General features: G+C 41.3%; 1 protein-coding gene across 3 annotated transcripts in view; it reads right to left on the reverse strand.

Moving 5' to 3' along the window:
* Positions 1-26,749, reverse strand: part of DLG2 (discs large MAGUK scaffold protein 2) — a 1,098,948-nt gene that overhangs the window by 477,607 nt on the left and 594,592 nt on the right. The gene's annotated exons all lie outside the window — the stretch shown is intronic.

Here is a 26,749-nt window from a genome sequence, read left to right on the forward strand (position 1 = left end):
TTCATTTAGTAACCTAAGCAGTGGACGTATACCATAAATACCCAGGAGATATCCATAGGATAAATTAATCAGGAGTTTTATTACAGTCACATTGCATAAAGAAATATGCACTGCAAGCATTGCATAAATAAAAAGGACAATATAACCAAGCCAAGGCTTTTGCAAGAGTGTATTTTTATTCCCACCTATGTAGCAAATAAAGGCCAATTAACCAACTCATGCAGTCCTCTTTAGGTGTAAAACCTATTAGAGTGGTCAAACACTGGAACAGGTTGCCCAGAGATATGGTGGAGGCTTCATCCCTGGAGACAGGCAAGGTCAAACTTGATGGGGCCCTCAGCAACCTGATTCAGTTGGAGATGTCCCTTCTCACTGCAGGAGGGTTGGACAAGACGACCTTTGAGGGTCTCTTCCAATCTAATACCTTCTATAATTCTATTATTCTACTATTACAGCATCCTTTCTAAGCAATTGTTTCCTATTAGAGTTGTTTTGAAATAACTTTACTCAAAATGATTATCAGACAATAAGAAATTGTTTCTTTCCTATAAAGCTATTTGAGTTATGTTCATAATACAGAACATCTTTAAAGAGTTTGGCACAGTTCTGGCACAGTAATTATGGGCCAATTGTAAGCTTTCACTGCAGATGAGTGGAAAGGAGAGAGATGTGATCACATAGTGCAGCCAAAAAAAGACAAGGTTTTTAGCACACATTACAAAGTTTCTAAGCCCCTTCTTTAGCCCTTGAAAAATGAAGATGTCTTTTGAGTGACAATAGGACAATAGTGACACAAACACAGAGAAGGCAAAAAAGAGCAAAACTATATGACTGGAACTCACCTGATTCAATATTAAAAGAATAATGGAAACCTGCCTTGTTCCTGTACAATCTATGCTCAACCACTTCTGAAGTTCATTTCAGTTGAAAACGATGTTTGGAAAGATTTCCAAAGCAGAAATATTCTACTATGTTTATGCAAAGGGATTGTCTACAGGTCCAGACAAGGAGATATAGAACATACAGAACATATAAAATATATAATATGTGAAAGAATCTAAAGTAACCCTTCATAAGTAATTAATCAAACTATTTTTTTCTTTCTAAAGGACAATCAAAAACTGGAGAATTCGTCTTATGCTTAGTGGTGACTATTTGGACTCTTTCAGTAACAACTTATCCTTCAAAAAGCACTGCTTTTGGATAGATGGACTGACAGATAAAGCATTTACTTCAAAGGTGCCAGTTAAGCAATCTGTGTATTACTGATCTTAATATATATATTGTTATTAATATATATTCTCATCTTTTATGAAGACTGAGTCAACGACTTCACACCCATGGGCTGGCAAGTTCAGTAAGTTCTTTTGTAAGCTCAGTTTGCTGTACTCTGGGTTCATTCATCTAATTTTACACTGCCATCCAATTCTGTTGCCTTTCCTGGTTTCTTACATGTTAAGCAATCATAGCTCCAGAATAGACCTTCTGTTATCTTCTCTAATTTACCTGCACTTTCTTCAGACACATTTGCCTGAACTTTGTCAAAAGCTTTGTAAAACACAATCACATTGCATACATGTATTGTCTTTCTTCACACACTCAGCTACTTTCCCAAGGAACTGCAGCAGTCTTTTGACAAAGCCTTCCCCCTAGAACAGCAGGCATTGTATTTTCAGCCGTTTCAGGCAGCCTAAATGCCTGAAACTTCCTGGTCTATAATTTGTATCTCATCTTTAAAATACATTTTAAGAGAGCTGCATTTTTATTTCTTCCAGTCTTCTCTTCCCCAAAGCATCCTAGGCTGTAGGATGCACATTGCTTTATTTTTTGAAACAATTAATTTTCAGTTCCTTCAAGGTCTGAACCCACATGGTTCCCCCAGTATACAATTAGTAACTTAATCATATTCCTCTTTATGGGACTTGATTTTGGGCACTTTCCCTGACTACTTCCACATTCCTGTGCAGTTGAGAGCGAAGCAAGCAACTGGTAATATTGCAAAAGCAATTTTATCTTTGTTCAGCAGCCCCTTTTCTGTGTCTTGCTCATCTGCTAACTCTTCCAGTGGCTCTTTGAGAAGCTGTCTGCTTCTGATGTGTTTAATAAAACCACAATTCCCCCCTCAATTTCAACCTCTAGCGGCATTCCCATAGCTATACGTTTACGTTGTCAGAGTTCATGGCCAGCCACACATTTCTTTCTGAGAGAAACTACCAGCCTATTGTCATAAAATATTTTGCCCTTTCAGATTAATTTCTAAAAACTTCTGAAAGAAGCTTCTTGATTTGTAGCATTTTTATTCTGAAAACTTGAATATTTCCATGATTTTTGTCCCTCCCATTCTTACAAGGATATGAAATGTAGCCCATTATGACCTCTTTATCCCACCTGGGTTCTATGCATTGATGAGGACTAATTTAGGAGAGCTGTGATCAGTTTTCTTATTATTTTACCTCACTCATTGCACTTCCATCATTCAAATGAATACTGTGACTTTAATCCTGTACTAAGCAATAGAATTTCTTACTCCATTTTGATAGAAGTTGACTGGTTTGTGCCCAGTTTGCTTTCACTGGCATTATATAATTGCCATGCAGATTACAGCAGATTTTATTCTAATTGTCTTAGAAGGGTGATGCACTAATGTCTTCATTTACACGAGAGACTCCAGTTCATCCATATAAACCAACAGCATGCACATATTACTTGAGTTACATAGAATAAATTGCTTGCCTCAAAGAAAGAAACAGATATGGAAGTAAATATAATAAGCAATGAAATGCTCCTTTACAATGCATTAATTCATGGCACCCATTATCTACAGATAATAAACCAAAACCTAGATCTGTAGTCTTGGTAGAAGCTATGGTAATAGTTTGGGGGTTTTATAAAGCATATATAATTATAGTCCAGGACAGGAAAATAAATTAATGTTGGATAGTTTCAAGAGAATTAAACATTGCTGTTGGCAGAGAACTCTGACAGAGAGGGCTACTCTTCTGAATCCCTGCCTCTCTAACAGACTGATGCTGTGTGCTCGGTGCTAAACAGCAAAGCTGAAACTGTACAAAGAAAACTTCACACAAATATGGAAGTGTATTTTTAACTAGTAACATCAGATTAAAGCATGATGACATATTCATCTGCCATTTCAATCAACATAATTTTGCTCCTTCGTGACTAATGACTGATTAGAGAATTGCTTTTATGCCAAAATAATCGTTTCTAAATACGTACTTAAATAGATATAATGACGGCAAAAAATTACAACAGGAAAAAAGGAGCATGTATCAACAGCAGTGATCCAGATTTCTTTCAGCCCATGCATATATTGAGTTGTAAGGGCAATAAAGTTTTAGAGGAAGAATTCAATTAAAACTTGTTATTGGTGAGAAGAAAGAAAATAAATTATTTGAAATCTCTAATGTTTCACACTTCTCAGAAAATATTTGACTAAGGAACCTGAGTTTCTTGAAGACATACATTTGTGGCTCTGCTTTCTTTATTTAAACTCTCTAGAAGGAGAGCTAGTTCAGCTGAAGTTAAAATTAGAGATGGACATGAAGGATAACAAGGAAGGTTTCTACAGGTACATCAGCAATACAAGGAACACCAAGGAAAATCTGGGGACACAGTGGCAAAGACATGGAAAAGCCTTTATTGTGACATGGTTTCTTTCACAGGGTTTATAGGGAGGGTCAGTCTTCTGGCCTCCCTAGTCCGTACAATGAGTAGTAGAGTAAAGGAGTGGAAGTACTGCCTGCAATACAGGAATATAAAGATAGATACCACTAAAATTAGATACACATAATTCCATGGAACTGGATGGAATGCATCCAAAATTGCTTAGGAAGCATAGAAACATTGTAAGGAGATGTCTCTCATCTTTGAAAGGATGTAATGTCAGGAGAATCCCCTCAAGAAAGGCAAGAGGAAGATCTGGGGAACTACAGGATGGTCTTTCTAATGTTGGTCCATGGGAAGTTGGAAAAGAAAAAGAAGTTTACAGTTTACAAATTGAAGTAAAGTTGTTGATCCCCTGACAGGCATGACTGTCACTCACAGGACAAATGTCACTCACAAACTTCATCAAGTTCATGGAAGCAGTATGTAGTCTGGCACCTTGGGAAGAACAACCCCACAAAAGAAAGCTGACTGGGGACTGGCTGGCTGAAAGCATGATTGCAGAGAAAAGACCGTGGGGTGCTGATGGATGAATTAAACAGGAGTCAGCACCATGCCCATTCAGCAGTGGTGGGAAACCAAGTGCTTGTTTGCTTCAGCTGAAGTGTAGAAAGGATGGCAGGGAAAGGGATTCTTTACTTCCACTGAGTAGTGTAAGAACACATCTGAAGTACTGTGTCTGTTTCAGGCTACTCTGTAAAAGATGAACAAACTGAAATGAGCCCTGTGGAAAGTCAACAAGATGGTCAGCCGGCTGGAGCACATGGTGTATACAGAGGGAGGGAGAAAGCTATTTTCAGGCCAGGAAGGGTGCTAATGGGCAAATCTAGATGACTTTCTTCTTAAATCGATAGTTACAGAGGAGCCAGTTAGACTTTCTTTCAGAGCTGTGCAACAAAATGCAGGGCAGCAATTAGCACAACAGAAATGTCATTAGATGGCAGTAAAAAAGACCCCAAACAAACTACTATGAATGTGATCAAGCACGGGAACAAGTTGCCTAGCAAATAAACCCCACTAATGCTTACACAAGTGTTGCAAATGCTTTCCTTACTCAACAAATGTCTCCTGGTGTAGAGCACATCTTTTGATGTTTGACTAGCCAGTCAGTCTTTGGTGTCCCTGCTTGAGACACCCATCTAGTATAAACCACATTAGAACCTTACCTTGATGTAAATTAAATGAATTGTTAGATAGACGTGACAGTTGTTTCTCATTTCCCAAGTCAGCCATTTGGCAGGAGTTAATACTGCCTCATTTACCTCATTCTTTCCTCCCAACTATTTTTTTTAACATAGTGATTGTAGATCTTGGCAGGTGAAGACAAACTTTTTCAGTCCAGAAATTTCATGCTGGAACTGCCAACAAGCTAAAAGAATGTGAGAAAAGGGAAGGATCTAGTAAAAATCCAAAACAAATTTGCCTCTCATTAATTATCCAAGGACATGGCAAGAGAGGACACTAGGTTGTGTTATGATACTAATTAATAGTCTGTTCTCTTTTAGAACAGAGATTAGAGTTTTCATCAACATCTTTTAACAGCTGCTAGTAGATTATAAGAGGATTAGATTTTCAGAGGTTGTTGACAAAGTAATTCTTCCACAGAGTGAAAGGTATGGGAGTTTTTGCATTCTGTGCCATTTGCAAGACAATCTGAAGCCAGCAGGCTTTGGTATCTGGGCCCTGAGGGCACTGTGAGGTTTGCCATTTCCTGCCCACCTCCCCCAGGGTCTCCAACAGCCCTGTCTATGTCCCAGGACCCCATCTGAGCCCAGCCTAGGGCCATCAGTCCTGGCACCAGGAACTGCTGTGCAGGATGTGATCTGAAGCTCCACTGTAGCGCTCTTCTGTCCAACCATGGGCACTGCTGAGACGGGCTCAGCTGTAGGCTGGCATCCCAGACTCATCCCCTCAAAGGTGCTGCACTACTCTGTGGTTTCAGGTGGTAGGAGTGAGTCTGGCTGTGACATTTTGACCTGCTGGGGAAGCCCCCACAGCACCCATTCTCCAGCAAGCTGCTGGTCCAGGCAATCCCCTGCAAAACAGTTGCATTAATATGGATATTTCTTGTGTGTCCATGGTCATGACTCACAAGTTGAAGGACTCAGGGAAAGCAGTGCACAAATACCGTCTGTGTAGAAGCTGCTCTCTGGTGCCCTGCTGTGGGAGGATGCAGATGCATGCTATTTGGTGCTACACATTTTGTTTGTGGTGTAAGCTGAAAGTTGCTGGTGCAGATGTAGAAAATACTTGTAGAGTTTTACCTGCTAACAGCCAAATAATTTGCAAAACTCTTACAGGCTTCAAACAATTTATGCAAGGGTGGAATTTTGGCAGTAAAATGAGAAAAAATAACAAAATTATATACATAAAGCCATAAAAATAACTTCTCTACTGAATGCCTTCTCTGACCTCCACTTCTCTTCATTATTTTTCCCTTCTAAGACATTTGAGATTAACTTTTCTCAGGACAGAAGGCTTTTGTAAAGTTCTGTGAGCATTGTTTTGCCAATAAATCTGTATCTGTCATCCAAAAGCAATCTACCCACCCAATTAAAACAGAGGCTCATGCTAGATCAATATTAGAAATTACTATTTTGCTCTTACTGAAATAAGCAGTCTTCTGCTTCAGCTAGCACCAGACACCCACCATGACTCAGACTGTATTTGATTTACCTGTTCAAAGAGAGAAAGCCAAATAAAAGTTTTATTTACAGAACTACTGAAAGTATGACTTCATTTTCTGCGGCAGCTCCTGTGCTGAGACTCTCACCCACGGCAAGGTTTGCATGGAGTCTAACAGAGAGTCTTTGACGGACTCTAGACATGATGACTCAGCAAAGTTATCTTGACCTAAACCCAAGTCTTTGCACTCCTCGGAGTATCTCTGCTCAAATATCCTGCTCAAGCTATCCAGCAAAGCCAGATGATCCCAGTCAACAGCCATGAGACCCTGTGTCCCAAGATGCCTTCTCCCAAAAAGTACTGGATGGAACACAGACAAAAAATTGGAATGTCTTCATCAGCAGAAGCAGCTTGACAGTGAACAAGGTCTTGCCTGAGCTCATGTGAGCGGTGACAGCAACTGCCTAGCAGGCAGGTACTTATTCCCTGAACTTGATCTAGCTCCATTTGGCCTGATTACAAGTGGTTATCCAGTAGGGATTGAATTGCCTATGACATGGCAAGAGAGCAGGTAAAACAATGATACCAGATCTGTCAAGCTATAAATGCTAATCCTCAAAAATAATAGACAAAGAAAAAAACCTCAGAGGGAATGGTACTGGCCACTCCTAAACTAAACTCCTGAACTCCACATTGACTACCCCCATGCTCTGCCATAATTTGACTTCTCTCCTAATCGCTTCATTCAAAGGCAGACTGAGAGTTGTTTCATGTTCTTCCTTTGTTTTGGGGGTTTTTTTCCAGGCATCAAAACATAGAGAAATAATATCAAACATTTTGATTCTGACAGAAGCTAAAGACCAGAACTAAACCTCAGTAATTATTATGCTGGTTCATCATGACAGACATTTTTCAATACCAAAACAGAGGGGTCGGAGTGGCTGGAGAGCTACCAAACAGAAAGGGACCTGGGGGTGCTGATTGACAGCCACCTAAACATGAGCCAGCAGTGTGCCCAGGTGGCCAAGAAGGCCAGTGGCATCCTGGCCTGCATCAAGAATAGTGTGGCCAGCAGGAGCAGGGAAGTCATTGTGCCCCTGTACTATGCACTCGTTAGGTCACTTCTTGAGTCCTGTGTCCAGTTCTGGGCCCCTCAGTTTAGGAAGGACATTGAGACACTTGAGTGTGTCCAGAGAAGGGCAACAAGGCTGGGGAGAGGCCTTGAGCACAGCCCTGTGAGGAGAGGCTGAGGGAGCTGGGATTGTTTAGCCTGGAGAAGAGGAGGCTCAGGGGAGACCTTATTGCCATCTACAACTACCTGAAGGGTAATTGTAGCCAGGAAGGGGTTGGTCTCTTCTCCCAAGCAACCAGCACTAGAACAAGAGGACACAGTCTCAAGCTGCACCAGGGGAAGTTTAGGCTTGAGGTGAGGAGAAAGTTCTTCACTGAGTGAGTCATTCGTCATTGGGATGTGCTGCCCAGGCAGGTGGTGGAGTCACCGTCCCTGGAGGTGTTCAAGAGGGGATTGGACGTGGCACTTGGTGCCATGGTCTAGTCATGAGGTCTGTGGTGACAGGTTGGACTCGATGATCCTTGAGGTCTCTTCCAACCTTAGTGATACTGTGAGACTGTGATACTAGTACCAGAAATGGTTTGCCACATACATGTGTTTTCCATGTGTGTATATGGACAGGTTGCTGGAAGGGACCTTAGTGACAATCTAGTTCCAACTCCTGGCACGACAGGCCTGGACACCTTCCACCAGCCCAGGTTTCTCAAGACCTTGTACAACCTGGTCTTGAACACCTCCAGGGAGGGCCACCCGCAACCTCCCCAGGCAACCTGTCCCAGTGTCTTACCACCCTTGCTGTAAAGAATTTCTTTGCAATATCTACACTAAATATACAAGATCAATATCCAAGATCTGCTACGGTTTCATTTTCTTGAACCTCTCCCTGTGCCATGAACTGAGCCAAACCAGAACTGTTTCCAGATTAAAACTCATTCAGTAAAATCTACTGAATTTAGTACGTATTTAAGGGACGATCACAGCTCCGCTGCGAGGCAGCCTCACGAGTTGCCAGGCAAATGAACCACTCTGAGTCCCTGAGGAGCTCCCAGGCTTTTCAGGGCATACACTTTCCTGTAGTCCCAGTTCACAGAATCGCTGAATAGGTGACCTGGAAAGGTAGCAATGCCAGAGGAAGAATCACCTCCATCAACCTGCTGGCAAGACTGCCTAGTGCAGCCAAGGAAGTCTGCTCGCCTTCTTTGCTGTAAGGGCGGGCTCAGGGGTGACTTGGTGCTGAACAGGACCACCAGCTCTTTCTCTGCAAAGCTACTTCCCAGGCAGTTTATGAAAGGCATTCACCTTCCATGTAATTACCTAAATAATTTTATGGCAGACCTCTGGTGTCAGTGTGGTTCCAGAGTGAAGACAAGAAATGGAACTTTGGGACTCTGCTGAGGGTATTCATCTGTTGAGGGAAGGAACTGGGTGCCAGTGTAGTTTGAACCAAAGTGTCATTTTGTAAATCTCATTTGAGATGTTCAAATCTTTGTTTTGACCTGGAAGAGAGGCTCAATTCACAAGTCTGGAGCACTAGAAAATAGCTTATATCTGCATACATGGAAGAATTTTGATAGTAGGACCCTCAGCACACGTGTTGGTCATCAAAAGCCTAGGATGAGAACCCTACTTCACAAGTCATCCAGAAAGCTCAGCATAAATCAGTGGACTCAAATATAGCAAAAGAGGTGAATAAAGAGCACAGGAATTTTGTTCAGGATTATTAGGAACTAACCTGCAAGAACAAATGCCCACCACAGTGTAGCCAGCACTACCAATGTGGCTTTCAGTTGCATTTTCTCCCATACAAGATCAATTCAAAATGTAAACACCTGACATTCATAAGGCAACAACTCAGAAATCTAGTTTCAGTTCTGAAAATTAATCACTTTCCTTTAGTTTTTAACTCTACAAGTGTGGTAGGACATGAAAATTCACTTTGTAAAAAGAAAACTCCTTCCATGAAGAGAGGTCCCTATTTGCTTGGGCATGTAACTCTAACCCTATCTGACAAATGACTGAATGACACCAGGAGCAGAGCAAGGCTGGGCTGGGCGCTGATCGGTGCAGCAAAGTGTTTCTTGGCACACATGCACTGCGCTAGGTACAGCCGATGAGAAGATACAGGGAGTTCAAGGTCTGCCTCCCTCCCCAGGTGCAAACAAACACCACGTGCAAACAGTCAAAAGCAGTTCAGAATTCAGTCCTTATTTTTTCCATCTTTAGTACAGCACATTTTTGCTTCTAGGGCCAGATCTTATCAGATTCTAAATCATTCTGATTATGGTAATTTCCATCCTTTACAAGACCTTTTGCAGTTCTATAGTTACTGATGTTAACTAGAACAAGAATAATCCTCAGTTTCTCCATTAATGAACCACTGAGTTATCTCTCCAGACCCTGAGGGTGACTTTGAAAAGAATGTTAGTTAGCTCTAATGGAGATATGTAAACAGATGTTATATTTGCCATCTGATTACATCTTTTCAGAATGATCATTAAAGTCACTTACCCATATGGAACATCAGATGTACCTACTGTTCAACTGGGCAAAGCAGATTCCTTGGTCTGGAAAAACCATGCAGTCTGTGACAGCTAAGGAAAAACTCCATTCTCCTCTGGAAATAAGCTAGGGCTAGCCGAATGAAACTGTTTTCAAAGCTTCTATCTCATCTGAACTAGAGCAAGGAATGCATGCAGATAATCAAGGTCTTGCAGTTAAAGTAACCAAATCATTCCCTTGTCTGCTGGCTTTAACTCCATCTTCTGCCAGTGTGTTTCCATATTCTGCTGTGGAGGCCATTTAACAGAACATTCTCACATGTGGTCATTGCATATGCCTGATTTCTCACTGCTCAGTTTGAAAGCATTTGGCCTATTTGCAGCAAGATTAAACAAACACACACACCACCAACACCCTCCCCCCACCCCCAGCAAACCAATACACCAAAAAAGCAGCCGATGTCAACATAAATTTTCTAATCTATTTCATGAGCTTTATAAGGCTCAGCAAATTTGAGTTAGCGAGCACGGACAAATCACACGTCCAAGATTTGTGTAATGGTGGCTCGAGCTTTTCGGTTTCTTTTCTCTTTGTTTTCTATTATTTCCCTATGTCTCATTTGCCCTAGAGTTTGTTATCCAAGTGACTGTGCTCCTCCTCTCTCCTACTGGTTCCCGTACGTTCTTCTCACATTTTCTCTTGCAGACTGCCTCCAGACAGATGGGGTCACAGAACTGCTAATGCCCACTTTGTAAGCTACTTGAACTCGGTACGGAGCTGTGTTAGCACAGTGCTGTTCCTAGGCTAACAGAGCCTGTTTCTCATTCTGGCTTATTATTCTGTGGCATGAAAAAAAGATTTTATGCTTTCAGTTCCAGCGCACAGACTGGATGCAGCAGTTGCTAAAGTGAAAGGTTGACTTCATCTTGGAGTTAATCATGCTTAATCCCTGAGAAAAGAGTACCTATGTACTTTGGTTAGCAGAAGGAGCAGTGAGAACCTTCAGCACGTGCAAGAAAAAAATCACTTACCATTTCCAGTAAATACAGAGCCTGCCTGTCTATTCACTCCCTAATATCAGTCCATGCATGACTAAATAATTCTGGCTAAAACTGTGAAACCACAGAAACACAATCAGATTAATTAGCCCAAGACACAAAACATATCATGGAAAATTTTAGTTGTATATGTAATCTTTGTCAAAGATAGAGACTGAAGAGTGATTGTCTGGGCAGAATCATGCAGTTCTAGCAGGAGCAGGTGTATTCCTTTGTCACTTCTTTCTTCAGTTAAAACAGCTTTGTTTTGCACAATCTCCAATGTACCCTAACCAATTTTTTGCCTTGGTGTAGAATCATAGAATGGATTGGATAGGACCTTAAAGATTACCTAGTTCCAACAACTCTCTGGGTATGTGCAGGGCCACCTTCCACTAGACCAGGTTGCTCAAAGATGCATCCAACCTGGCCTTGTACACACAGCTTCTCTGGCTAACCTGTTCCAGTGCTTCACCATCCTTGAAGTAAAGAATTTCTTTCCAACATCTAATCTAACCCTCTGTCAGTTCAAAATCATTAGCCTTGCCCTATCTTTACACTCCCTGATGAAGAGTCCCTTCCTATCCCATCTTTCCTGTAGGTCCCCTTTAAGCACTGGAAGGCTGTTACAAGTTTTCCCTGGAGCCTTTTCTTCTGCTGGCTGAATAGCCCCAATTCTCTCAGCCTGTCCTCATTGCAGCTGTGTTCCAGCCACCTGATCATCCTCACTGCCTTCCTTGCAACCCATTCAAGCAGGTTCATGTATTTTTTAATGCCAGGGGCCCCAAAGCTGAATGCAGTATTCCAAGACTGGTCTCACGAGACTGGAGTACAGGCAGAACCACTTTCCTTGACCTGCTAGCCAAAATTCTTTTGTTGTAGCCCAGGACACAATTGGCTTTCTGGGCTGTGAGCACACGTTGCTGGCTCACATCCAGTTACATTTCCCTCTCCCCTGCCCATCTGAAAACAGGAGTGATAGAGAGGCTTTGGTGGGCATCCAGCCCGCAGCCAGGGCCAAACCTTTTTAAGTCAGTGTCACAAGTTCTCAAATACGATGGCTTAGCAACTTCATCTCTCGGCTCCCTCAGAACTCAGATGCATCTCAAGACTTCTAAATGCACCCTATTTTAAACCATTAATTTTGTTAGTAGCTTTTTTAATTGTCTCTCAGCAGGATGTGCTCAAAGAAATCTCAAAGTGAAAGAATGCAGACTCTTCAATTTGCTTTACTATTTCCATAATAAAAGAAAGGCATTTCCCAAGCCACCTTCTTGCTCACTTTTGGAAAGCATTACAGATACTGAAAAATATATTATTGTAACTTCACCCAGAGGTTCTCCAACAAAAACTAAGTTAGCACTTCTGTTACCACATGCTTCAGCAGCTGAGGGTTAATAAGCATAAAAAGGAAGACATACTGACCAAGATTCTTTTCAATACAGCTTGGATGGTGCTGTAAAGGCAAAGCCATCCGCCAGTCACCAGTGTATCAGTGATGGGATCTAGCAAACTCATGTTAATTAATTTTTGTACTTCATTAAGGAAACTAGGATTTGCAATTTAATAGGCTTTGGATATTACTTCCTATCCTTGTCCTGTGGCAGTCCAGAACCTAAGTAACTTAATGACAGCATGCAACCAATTAGCACAGAATTTCATTTATTATACTCATGTTGGTATTAAAAGAAATGAGATAAAGTGCATAATAATAAACCCAAGCATTAAATATACATGGGTTAGAGTTAAAAACACATGACTGTTGCTGGAGCCTCTAAAATACTTTGCAGTGTTCTTGAAGGATACCTTTGAACATGGACAAGGGATGTTCAGCATGAAATACACGTTATTGATCAGCCTTGATCTTTGTTTTGAGCGGAGGGATGGCAATACAACGCTTTCAAAGACAAACAGATCGTGCTCCATTACTGCAGCTGCTACCCTCATGTGATGATATTTTTTCCCCTACAGAATATTCTTAATGACAGCACCAGATTTAATTTCCTGGTTCTCTTCTTTATTGATTTTATTAGTAAGGGAATATGAGATTCCCCAAAAAATTAAAAAAGCTGTTTCCTTTAGTGAATCTGTGTTGGGAAGAAGTCATAGAGTCACATAATTGTTTAGGTTGAAAAAGACCTTTAAGGGCATCAAGGTCAATCATTAATCTAACAGACCACTAAACCGTGTCACTAAGCACTACATCTGTAATATCTTTTCAGTGCCTCCAGGGATGGTGACTCCAGACAATACTGTGGGCTTGGTAACCCTTTCAGGGAAGAACCTTTTGCTAATGTCCAATCTAAACCTCTCCTGGTGCAGCTTGAGGCTATTTCTTCTTGTCCTATCACTTTTTCCTTGGGAAAAGAGACTGACCTCCACCTTCACTCAAATGATCTTTCTGGTAGTTGTAGAGAGTGAGGTCTCCCCTCAGCCTCCTCCTTTCCAGGCTAAACAACCTCAGTTCCCTCAGATGTTCCTCACAAGACTTGTTCTCTAGATCCTTCACCAGCTTTGTTGCCCTTCTCTGGACCCACTCCAGCATCTCAATGTCCTTCTTACAGTGAGAAACCCAAACTGAACACAGTATTAGTAATGTTCCCCAGGGCTCACTTCTGGGGCCAGTTCTCTTTAGTATCTTTATCAATGATCTGGACAAGAGAATAAAGTGTTCTGTCAGTACTCCTGGAGATGACACCAAATTAGAGGGGGAGTGCTAATCTGCTTGAAGGTATGAAGGCTCTGCAAAGAGATCTGGACAGGCTGGATTGATGGGCAAAAGCACTGGGTCCTGGACTTGGGTCACAACAGTCCTCTACAAATCTACAAGCTTGGGGGAGAGTGGCTGGAAAGCTGCCAAGCAGAAAAAGACCTGGGGTTGGTTGACAGCTGTCTGAACACAAGCCAGCAGTGTGCTCAGGTGTCCAAGAAGGCCAAAAACATCATTGCCTGTATCAAGAATAGGGACCAGCAGGAGTAGGCAGGTGATTGTGTCCCTGTACCTGGTACTGGTGAGGATGCATCTCAGATACTGTGTTGAGGTTTGGGCCCCTCACTACAAGAAGAGCACTGAGATGCTGGAGCATGTGCAAAGGACAACAAAGCTGGTGAAGGGCCTAAAGAACAAGTCTTACAAGGAATGGCCGAGCAAACTGGGACTGTTCATCCTGGAGGTTTAGATGGGGTATTAGGAAAAATTTCCTTGTGGAAAGACTGTTCAGGCACAGGAATAGGTTCCCCAAGGAGGTGGTGGAGTCACCACCCCTGGAGATGTTCAAGAAACCTGTGGACATGGCACTTCACAATGTGGTTTAATGGCCATGGTGGTGTTAGGTTAATGGTTGGACTCAACCTTAGGAGGCTTTGCCAGCCAAAACTGTTCTATGATTCTGTGAAAGCCGTTTCTCTGCACAGCCATCATCAAAAGGAGCTACTGCTCATCTCTGAAACACAGCAATTACCTGGCACTAGCTCCCTGTATGTTATTCTGCCCTGAGTGCCTTTGTGCATTCAGGTTAAATCTCTCGGCCAAGGGGAAACTGCAGAAAGGCACTGAGAAGGTGACATGCTGCTGTTCATGCAAGGAGCCAAGCAGTCCACAGGAGATACTTTGGGCTGTTTCCCAGATCTTTGAGAAAGAGCTGTAAGCTTGAGGTATAGCTTCAGTGAAATTCAGTCTCTTTCATATCAGAGCCTTTGCTACAGGAAAAATCTGCCCAACTTGCAGCAATATCTCTGCCTGCTGTGGACAGAAACACTGAGTGCAATTGCTTAAGCCCATAGCTACGCTGTGTATGCAGCACCTACTTCAACGCACCAGTCAAGCAGCCCTGCTTTCAGCAAGATTCTGTATGTCAGTGCTTGCAAGCATCCCCAACAGGGGAGATGTCAGATTCCTGAGCTCAGTGGAATCCTACAAGTTCTGTGGTGTTTGATTCGGGAGAATGAAGCTGCTCAGATATCAAAGTTAGCAGTTCTGCAGGTTTTATGTTTTAAAGGAAGCTCTGAGGGATACTTGTCAACCCAGAGTCCGGGGCTATAAAATCCAACTAGCAAAATCTCATCTACTGCCTTTGTAATAGACATTGAATTTCCTCACGTTATCCAGCAAGGGTTTTTTACACACACACACAAATTTAAGATTACTTTGAAGTCCAGACTTCTGAAATTAAGCTGTTTTCCTTACAAATAGTTAACACCTGATGTGAAAGTAATTTTTAAATTCTTTTGATCCCAGTCAGTGGATTCTGGCAGATTATTCAGAGCAGTTCTGTTTACACAAGCTGCATTTACATTTAAATTAACCTTACTTAAATGAGACAGATTTTTTTTTAATGCTAATAAAACAACTTCTAAATTCCTTATTAAAGCATTTTCTGACCAAACACATTGTAAAAAAAGGCAGCCTTGAAGTAGTTTTCAAAATAATAGGTGCAACAAATCTGAATTTTGCAAAGCACCAACCAAACCTAATGGTTCATCAGAAGCAGTTTCAAATGACTGACACAACCCCTGGCCCCTTCCAGGATGGTTATAGTAAATACTATCTTTGCTACAAATCTGTTATAAAAATCACTTCAAGAAGTCAACCATATTTTTTCATCCCTCTGAGGAGTCCTTCTGGGTGCTGCTCCCAAGTGCAAACCTGTGTGGATGATTTAAGGTTCATGCTGTTCTATCGGCTTCCTCAAACGGTTCCAGTGACTACGCAGATTGTCCTTCTGACAGAAATCTTTCAGCTTTCAAAAACAGCACTGAAAATGCAATTTAATGGAATTTTGTACCTAGCTCTCTGCCTATGCTGCCTTGTGTCCAGACTAAACCAGGTGCATTCAAATATTTCCAAGCTATTGCATACTTGAAAAGGTCACCACACAAACCACAAAGCAGTACAAGAACTGTAACGCCCCCTTCCCCACCCCCCCAAATCCAGCTTAAAAACTAAGCATAACTGGTACTTTTCAATATTGCATGTTTGGCCTAGGAGTATATTTGCCTGCAGGACTGCTACAGCTGCTGCAGTAAGAGAAATGTTTTCAAAAGCATTTGAGAAACCTTAAAACCTCACAGAATGCAAGAGTCAAACGAAGAATGGGGGTGTTTGGGAGTGAACTGTCAAGACCAGGCATGTGGTTCAAGGTAAGGAAAGTGTACAGCAGGGCTAAAGAGAGCTTGCAATTATACAATGTCTTCAATAAATATTAAAGGAAAAGAAAAACCCCAGCACAGAGAAACCTAACATACATTAAGCAAAGTCCTGTGGATTAGAGCAAGGAAGGGTGAAATCAGTTCTGAGTTATTAGCAACAGAGAAAAAAAATGATGTCAAATAAATTAGAAAAGATCACAATGACAGTAAATGGCCTCAAAATTGCTACATAAACTCAATCAAATGAGACATGTTAGAAGGCAGAACAATCACTGCTTTTGTGAAAAAAAACAACCAAACAAATGCCTAAAAAGACATCTCATCATTTTATGCTTTTTGTGGCTCAGGTACTGCTGCCTGAACCAAACTGGAGACTCAGATGTGTAAAGAGAAAATATTAGGAAGAAGAGCACACTAATGAAATCCTGAAAACCACTGTGAGAATGTAAGCATTGGAACAGGTCGTCCAGAGGTGCTCTGCGGTCTTCATCTTTGGAGAGTTCCAAGACTGGCTTGGACAAAACCCACCACAGCTGTCTGTGAAACCAATACTGACCCAGCTTTCAGCAGGACTGTAGAATAGAGTCCTCACAAGGAGGGCTAAAGGATCTAAACAGCAAGGTTTATATGCTATGAAATTTGAAATTAATCATAAATGAGATTGAGACCCTTCTGTATTTCATAGGAGGGACTGAGTGAGAAGGGACCTTAGAGATCTGACTCCCCTGCCATGGGCAGGGTCACCTCCCACTAGATGAGGTTGCTCAAAGCCTTGTCCAGCCAGTCCAGTCTTAAACACTTCCAGGGATGAGGCATCTACAGCTTCTGAGCAACCCATTCCAGTGTCTCACCACCATCAGAGTAAAGAACTTCTTCCTAATGCCTAATCTAAATCTACTGTGCTCTAGGTTAAAACCATTGTCACTTGCCCTGTCACAACATGCCCTTATATATAACCTCTCCTCAGCTTTCCTGTAAGCCCTCTTCAGGTACTAGAAGGCTGCTCTAAGGTCATTTACCTATACAGAGAACAATTGTGGTTGGTTAAAGAGATTTAAGAAATTGGACACACGTGGAAATATATTTCTGTTAAAACACTCTTCATGCAGCTTGCTGGGTTTTGATTTTGTTCTTTATTTGGGAGTGGACTGCTCCCCCCTCCCACCCCCCCTTATTTTTATTCCACACATTTTTTTGCATTTTGTACTTCTGGGCTTTTTCTGAAGGAAAATTTGCCTTTGTGTTGTGCAGTAGCTGTGTGACACCTTTTAAAACACCCTTCCACCAAAGGGTAACTTGTGACCACTGGGACAGAACATTTTTCCACGCTGAAGGATGTGTTACAAATAATCTGTGTGTTTACTTTCAATATAGAGATTAAAGAAAAATCATGGGTTTTCTTGTAGAGGCCAAATTACTCTGCTTGTTTTCCAAGATTAATACCTAAAAGCTCACAACCTTTTTGTTCAGCAATAATGAAGTGAAGTCTGAGTAGAAATGTGCAAAAAACTGATCTAGCTGAAAAAAATGAGGCACACAAAGGTGTCAAATCAGACAGAGCCAAATAATCTCAATGCCACATTCTGGCTGAAACCAAGACAGATGCAGCTGTGCTCAGACCTGGCCAGTGCCTGCACAATACTCTAAATGGCTGGAATTGTGCAATATGCTTTCTCTTTGAATATGAGGCAGTTATGAAAAGTGAAAAGAGAAAGCATTTCTTTATCCTGTCCTTTCACACTTCTGATCTGACATAAGAGGATCATTCTCAGAACCATAAATATATTTAAATCCTCAGTTCTCATTTCACATTTTATATATATTTTAAGCCATGAGACTCCAAATGTGCTTCAGAGTCAAGGAATCACAAATTCTCCATGTCCTGACATGGTTGGTCCACCTGAAATGTGTCAGACAACCTCTTATGAAAAGGAATTCAGGAGTAGGTAAATACTTATAGATATTGGAAGTCTGTGTTCCCATAGGGTTTCAAGAGTGGTGGTTAAGCTTTCCCAAACACTCAGACAAAAGAAGTTGAAGCTTCAGTCAATAGGAAGGTTAATGACTTCCTGTTGATGAAATGATAGAGTGATGAAAACTCACCCCCTTTTGTATAGGGTTTTATCCTACAGCTCAATCTAGAAAAGCAGGTTTGGGTTATCTGGCATATTAACACACAGAAAAAAAACCTGCTAGGAAGGTGTTCTGTAGATGGAGACTAAGACTCAAATAAGTCTTGATACGAAGACAAATCATTGTCATTTGCAGACATTTCAAGGGTTAATAGATACATAGTTTATATTTGAACTCTGAGTGTCTGTTTTTAATGAAGTTATTTTGCTTCCCCCTATGTCACCAGAGTCCCTGGGACAGCCATAGTGAACAAAAACCCTGTTGAAAAAAGGTTTCTTCTTCCTTCCACATCCTCTTTTGCTTTTTAAACTCTTACTTCTGTGCTCTCTGCAGTACTGCTCCTACTGCAGATGGTATCACAGCGCAGGGAGCCCTCTCCTCTCATTCCTGCTCCTGGAAACAGCAGGTCATTCAGCAGAAAATGGTCTGGCATGGTCTTTAATACAGGAATTGATCTGTCAGTTAACCCCTGCCCACACAAATGCTCCATTATTTCCCACATTTTCTGCTGCTGTGGCTCAGAGGTATCCTTCCTGACACTGCAGTATATCCTTAGTGGCTATAACTCAATGGTTTTATTAAAGACATTTTACTTATTCATGAAAGATTGTTACACGTTTTGACCTGGGTAAACTGTCAATATGTGCCACAAAAATAAGTCACAAAGAGAACATGACCTAGGGCTGCAAGGTAATTGGGTTTGGTTTTGTTTTTTGTTTTGCTTCATCACCTCTCTCCATGATGCAGGTAAAACCTGATCATCGATATATTGCTTGCAACAGGGAAATAACATGTTTGATTGTCTATATTCAACCCAGCCATGTAAAACCGCTGACCTTCCGTTTACAAACTGCTTACAGCTTCCATCTAAAAGACATATCAGCCAGCATGTTAATTGTTTTAATTATGAAGTACAAGTAGAATGTACAAAGCTGATTCCATCACTGCCACGAGCATCAGGTTTAGATGAGTGAAGGACAATTACTGCAAACTGCTTCAAGGGTGACATTACCTGGTGGAAGAATAGAAGAGTTGGAGGAAAAACACAAGATAACAGCTCCTGTACTTCTCTTCAATACATTTCCAGTGGTCTACAACGTTCTTCCTCTCCAAAAAGAGTCCAGTTTCCTTCACTCTACCAGACCCTGTATGCAAATCACCAGTTAAAAAGAAAGGGCCTGATAAACACTTGGCCGCCCTCCAACTGCAGCGGCTCCAGAGGCCACAAGATGGCACAGCGCTTGCTCCCTGCTTCTCACAGCCTAAACCAAAGGCTGCTGTTTAGCGCTCAGAAGGATGAACCACTGCACCTTTATTAGCCCCCTTACCTTTTCAACAACCCAACACTTTCCTCTGAGTGCAATGAGAAGATTTTAATTGCAGCAACTATTGAGGATTTGGGAAAATCAAATATATGATTCAAGGGCATTAATTTACCTCCAAGAATTGCATACATGCTATGGTAGTGAAACATCACTGCTTCTGCCTAGAAACCCATTGACGTGCCTTCACCGCTGTATGGGTGATTGGTGTGATCTGACTTCAGTGAGGAGAAACCAAACAGATCTGTGGGACTACCTGAATGATCAAATAGTACAACACAGAACTCCCAGTGAAAGCAGCACATAACTCAATTCCAAGCCCTCCCATTGTTGTAGTGAGTGCATTCACCACTCAGGCAATATTTACAAGTCCTGCACCACTGCTGCAGCAACATTGTTCTCCCCCATGGTACACAAATAGCTTTCCTTCTCCGTTGAAATTACCTGAAACTGAACAAACTCTGTGGAAGCCCTGTGTGAAAGGCAGGCTTGACTTCATTCCCAAACACTTCTCAGCACTTGAGATGTCCACAAATTGCATTTCATGGACTTAGTTTTTAATGTAGATTTTTATTCTGTACTGGAATGAAATACCCATCAGTGTCTGCTTTCTGCTTTAGTACATGTGTGATCCTTTTTCTATCCTGAATGTCAGCTTCCCCTTCAGCTTCTCTCCACGCTACCTGGCATCACAGAACTGTTTGGTATCACACATTTCACACACTAGAAACTGTCCTGAAGAAGACAGATATGAGAAACTCTAAACTAAACACCGGCTTTTCCTCTGTCTTAGTTCACAGCAGATCAGGATGTGCAGAAAGGCACAAACAAAAGACAAAAACGTTCACTATGTAACTCCAAGTGTCTGAGTGTTTTGCTGGCTAATTTTCCTTTGAACACAAAGAAAATAATTACAAAATGTGTCTATAGACTCCTTTCAAGTGAGCTAGCAAAGCAATACTCTGGCTCCCTTAATAAACCCACTTTGAGCTGCAATGTTTCTAGGTTTCAAATATTAAAGCTGCATTTTATGTGGTGCTTATCTACCACAGTGACAGAATTCTGAAAGATTGTTTCCAATTCAATCCACAGCAGTCCCATCAGCTGCTTATTAATGTTCCTAAGCTTATGTAAAATTATATCATGTTTTCCTTCCATTCTGGGAATATTTCTCTGTTGTGGATTTTATTAAACCTAGTAATCTAAAAAGCTACTGCTCATATAGAAGCCAGAGTACAGTCAAATACAAGAGTGCTTCCTGAGATGAAAAGGTGCCTTCCAGCCTGACACCTTCTGATCACTTCAGCGGAACTCTGGCACCCTAAAAGGAGAGGGCACAGCTACAAGGTCTTACCTTTACTACTGCTTTCTAGAATTAGTTCTTTAAATTCACCAGCAGCTTGTACAGGATGAAGTGGTACAGGAACATAAGTGTTTAGAAAATTATTTGGTGCACAGAGTTTATTACCACCCAATGTTTCACATCATTCTTAATAGTGCTAACTCAGTTCTCTTGTAACATTGACCTATGTGCACTTAGCATAGAGGTACGTCAGAGATATCTATGGCTTATCACCTCAATAGAGTGGATTAAGACTAGTTAAGTTGCAGTTTCTGCCTCCAGTAGACAAGTGCTTTGTACATGTGAAACAAAAGAAACAATTTCATTGTCTCTCATTCTTTGCTTTTGAAACTCCCTTCCTTGGCACTTCAAGAAAACAAAACCAGAAGGCAAGAAGAAGACAATGACAGCAGGGGAAGACGCAGGGAAAAGAAGGAAGATTATTTTTCCCTGCAAGGATTGATGGCCAGGAAAGATTTATGCAGTAAAACAATTAGAGATAGTAGTTTCCTTTCCCTGTCTAATTAGAGTAAAATTACATTAAGAAATCGAACACGTTTTTCACTCCATTCAATTCTGTAATAAGGGACACTAGCATTCCACAAACTGCAACAGCTAGAAGAAAAGATCTACTATGTCAGGCTGCTTTCAAACATAATTCATATGAAGTAGCCTCAAAATAACACATTTTTTGTATACAACTGGTGGCACAGCATGTTGCATGCAACCAGCTGTAATCTACATGAAAAGGAAAATGCTTAATTACCTCCTCCCTGTTAAAATTCCACCCTGCAAAATTTGTGGCAGGCACTCCTCTTAAGCAGAAGCTAAATACACTCTCCAAGGTGCTCAGGGAAGCTAAAGACCAGAAAAGGGGACATAAAATACAACATGTGCACAGCATATGTCACCTTTAAGTCAAAATTGCTGCTATCTTGATAGCATCTGTGAAAGAAATGCCTATATTCACCAGTAGAGAAGTTCAAGAATGACTTTATTTAGTCAATGAACAACTTCTCAGTTCTATAAACATCAGGTTTTGAAAACGTAATTGCTAAATGCCTGCTGAGATAAGGTGAGAAGAGCTCCAAACACATTATGAAGCACAACGAGAAGCAATCTCATTTGGTTGTCAATAAGGAAGCAATTTCTCTTGACCAGAAGAAAAAAACAAAACACCAAACAAAAACACACACACACAAAAACCCCACCAAAAATCCACCACCAAAAAACCCCCAAACAGACAAATAAACCAATCCCAAAACAAAACAAAAGCAAAACACCCACACAACCCAACCCAAAAACATGCACACAGGAAGAGGGCACCTAACAGGCTGCTTCCAGGCTGAACATCCATCTATTAGAAAGGAGTGTTATTGCAGGTGAAACACTTGGAGTTAGTAAAACTACAGCAATCACTGGTGCTGTTTTCTGCCCCTGGTGCTACTCCAAGTCCGTAAAGCATGACAAGCAGCAGAAGGCAGCCATCCTGGCCTGAGTAAGGCAGGCTGAACTTCAGTGTGAGAAGACAATTTGATTCATCACCAAGGTTGCTGAAGCAATAAATTCAATCACCTATCACTATATGTTGATCTCCAAACAAATCTTAAGTAAAAGTCTTTAAAATGGGCTGATCTGACTGCATGCCTTTGCTAAGTCATGATGAAGTCACATCTTTTTTCACCTTCAGAGTGTAAGGAAAGATAAATGTTTTTGTTTAATAAAAAAATTACTTAAGCAGTAATAAACTTAATTCCCCATTCACAGGTATTATAAATCATGATAAGATCCATGATGTGCTGCAAAAAAAGCTCTTGCAGTTTAACCCCCACCAGCAGCTAATTTTCACACAGATATTTATTCACTCCCCCCCAGTGGGATGGGAGAGGGAAGTGGAAGGGTAGAAGTGTGAAAACTTGTGGGTTAAGATAAAGGCACTTTAGTAGCTAAAGCAAGAGCTGTTTGTGCAGGCAAAGCAAAGCAAGGGCTTCATTCACTACTTCCCATTGGCAGCTCATCATCCACTCCTCTGTATAGGAGCTACTGCAATTCCTTAACTGAAATCTGCACTGCCTCGTAGAGCAAACTTTGAAACAGAGCCTTCCTCTAGCCCCAGCATCATGACAGTGCCAAGAACAGAACACAATATCATGCTTCAGTTGGAAGAGACTTAACGAGGGTTATCCAGTCCAACTGCCTGACCACTTCAGGGCTGACATAATTATGGATATTGTTCAAATGCCTCTTAAAAACTGTCAGGCCTGGGACATTGACCACTTCTCTAGGAAGCCTGTTCCACTGTTTGGACACCTGGTCAGCAAAGAAATGCTTCCAAATGTTCAGCCTGAACTTCCCCTACTGCAGCAGTGGACCATACCCACAGGTGATATCTCTGGGTACCAGGCATATCAGTACCTTTATCTCCACTTCATCTTCATGGTGTTACCACCTGGCATCCTAAGCTTATCCAAAGGACACAGCTGCTCTGACCTTCTCCAGCAGCTAATTCTGATGGAACGTTTTGGTAGTTGTAGATTAGGCAGGGTTCTGTCTGCTCTGGCTGTTGCACCCAAAGATGTTCTTGGCTAATTTTACCAGACATATCCTGCTAGGATGTGTGGCCCCCATACATCACCCCATTATTTACTTCAAGAGATGAAGCCCCCACAATTTCCTCTTCCCTCAAGGTTACACCATTAAAAAGGTTAACTCCTGCCTGTCACTATATTATCTTAATTTCTGGACCTCTGGGGCCTTTTCCTGTGCTCTTTTCCTTAACTTCTGGTATAAGTTTTTGCATTTAGGAGTTGGTTTTTTAAGCACTACTGTGGAAATCTTATCTGGAAACTGTCTTGACTCAGTCCTAGGTACCTAGAGTAAACCTTATTGAAAGTGTTCACAGCCTTCACCACCAGGCGCGCTGCTTTACAGCCATTCATATGAAATTCCATCAGCCATCAGTCTTCTCAGATCCTTTTGTAATTCATCCTTCTTTTCAACTTTGCTACCTAAGCCTGGAATTTATCATCACTTCAACATAATTCCTGGCTCTTCATCCCAAACTCAGATTATGCAACATACGAATCCAACCTCTTTTTCCCTCCTCCTAAGACTCAGTCACCTACACTCAAACTCAGTACCAAGCTGCTACAGGTTATACAAATCTTTTTCACACACATCACAAAAATTCACAAGGCATCGTGAAGTGTCTTGTTTGTATTGTAACAGCAAATTTATTTGTATCCCAGTATCTATAGGTTTTTCCATGCTGACTATGAACATATTTGAGATCTGCCTCTTTTAGATGTACACACAAAGTTGCCTCCTTCATCATTTGTTTTGCTTCCACTGGTGGCACACACTAATGACAGAAGGAAAATCTGCATGTTTGTTTTAATCAGTCACGTGTGTTGTGGAATATTTAAACAGAATTTTGGCTCATGTGATGAAAACCTGACAAGTAAATTACGTCACAGAGAGAATTTGGGGTCTTTCTTTTTTGTTTAATAAAGACATGTGCAAGAAAAGGTGGAAAGCAAAAGCATTTCCTGTGATTTTCTTTTCCTTTTCTCCCCATCTGCTTAACACTGCCAACTAAGTACAAAGCAGTTCCTTCTGTAAATGATTATTTTGAATATGAACAGAACAAGAGTTCTTTAAAGTTATCCTTTATTAAAGCCTGCCCTGCATTTAATTTTAAACAGTGGAAGCTTCTGAAAAGAATGGAATTGTGAATGATTGTTATGACCCACACACTTATCGCTCAAGCACTGCTACCACAACTGTAATAAAATCCATTCCTCATTAAAAAATGCTTCTGCAGCTTTGTCTTCTGAAGTTTAAAAGGATATCTGCTTGAAGGTTAACTTAGGACAAGATGCCATTATGTGCATGAATTACAACTGTCCATCTACAAGGAACAGCACTGATGAGAACAAATTTGTCCAATCAGAGTACTAATGTAACAGGAGAAACTAAGTTCACTACGAAGTATGTTGAAAACAGACACACACACAGCATTACACACAGTCTGTTATATTAATCTCTAGCACCACTGGTAACAAATGCCCCAGCATTTGGCCTAGAGATTACTGAAATTCTGCTTTCACTGAAGTCAGCAGAAGACTTTAGGCTGCCCAGGCACTTAATGAGTCACATTGAGATACCACTTTGTTGCATTTACTTTTTCCAAATACACGTTTATTTACTTCTCAGTTTATTGTGGGATGCTAAATCGTGACGCTGAACTGAGGCGAGAAATCTCAGTCTTGCAAACATTGCTGCAGTGACTGGCAAACTACTTTTCCCCATAGCTGCTATGTTTACAAGTAATACTTTTTCTTCTATTTGCTTTTATGCAATCATGGAAAAGAAGATAGATAATGCAGAATAAACAAGACCTCATTTGTGGTATCTGGAATGTAATACTGCACAACACTCTCCTGCGCTGCAAAATTAAAATAGCCATGCTTATATTCCGAATGAATTATCCTCAACCTCAGACTCTCATCTGAGACGTTTCAAAAGGACTCCATGATTTTCAGCAAAACCTACTAAAGCATGTTTGTGAGCACTTCAGAAGGCATTAGTAAGAACTGACTCAGCCATTTAGAACATCATATATCGGGCCATGCACTAATCAAAATTCTGAAAACATATGAATAGTGCCGATTAGGAGTGACAGAGAGGTCTAACATTAATCTCTTAGAGACAGCCACATGCAGTTGTCAATTTCATTTAACCATGCTACTTACAACATTGAGAGGTTCTCAGTGACACATTACCTGGAAACAATTCAGTTTAGTTTTGTGCCTCTTCAGTAGGCGCTCTTCCAAACTTTGTCTCCACTTAAAAATAGTAAGAAGAGAAGGCCACTTCAGCTGGCTTGACTCTTGGGGTTTTCCTTTCTGCCCATCCAAAGAGCACCTCTTTTGGTAATGCGGGCGCAAAAGCTCTTGAGATGCTGATTTAACACTAGGTACGCTGCCTCTGTGGTTTGCCAAGGGTGAGTTATGTACCACTAGATAGTTCATTCTTAACCCCAGCCTTCTGATTACAGTTTTCTAACTTAAAATCGTTAACAGCTATCACAAAAACCAAAACCAACCAACCAAATTCCCTTACACATCTGCTTTGAAAGCCTCATGAAACAGTTTGCTTGCTATATAAGGATCATATTCTCTCCCATGAATTATAAACCCCAAAGTTGCACTGTAATGTATGGTATTTGATACCATCAACTGTGCAATGCTAAACTGAGTTTCTGCCATGCACCTACCGCACAGTCGGTTATCATTTTTGTCTGACCTATCTCAGTAGCTCATAGCAGATCCTAATCCATTATTAACAACTCTTATGTGAGAGGCCGTGTGGTAGTTGCTCTCTCTCACTCCTGTGTCCTGTGCTGTTCCTCTTCTGTGGTACTAATGTTACTGCTCTCTTTTATAATTGCCAAAAGCAGACCACAGCATCAGCGAACTCATGCAGCATGAAAAACAGCTCCATTGACACATACTCAATGTAGCCAATAAAGACATCGTAGCCTCACGAAAAGCCTGTGAAAACACAGGCAAAAAAATGAAAAAGCTCCCTGAATATAGTTTGCAGAGCCACATAATTAACTGCCAGAGGGCTATGGATTCTGCTGTATGAGCAGCACAGGTTTGGTTGGGTTTTTTCCTTTGTCTTTAATAAAATAAAAATCAATCATACAAGCCTGAGAACATGCAAAGACACATATCTGTCCACATCAGAACAACAGGAAAATGCCCGAAGCAGAAGCCATAGCCAGCACAGCTGCGATTGTGAAAAAGCTGCCTGAACTTTCCCTCCCCCTCTGCAGCCTCCTCAAACACTCCAGATATAGGAAGTAGGGATCAGATGAGGG

This window comes from Dryobates pubescens, chromosome 10 (assembly GCF_014839835.1).
Source record: "Dryobates pubescens isolate bDryPub1 chromosome 10, bDryPub1.pri, whole genome shotgun sequence".
Classification (NCBI taxonomy): Eukaryota; Metazoa; Chordata; class Aves; order Piciformes; family Picidae; genus Dryobates; species Dryobates pubescens.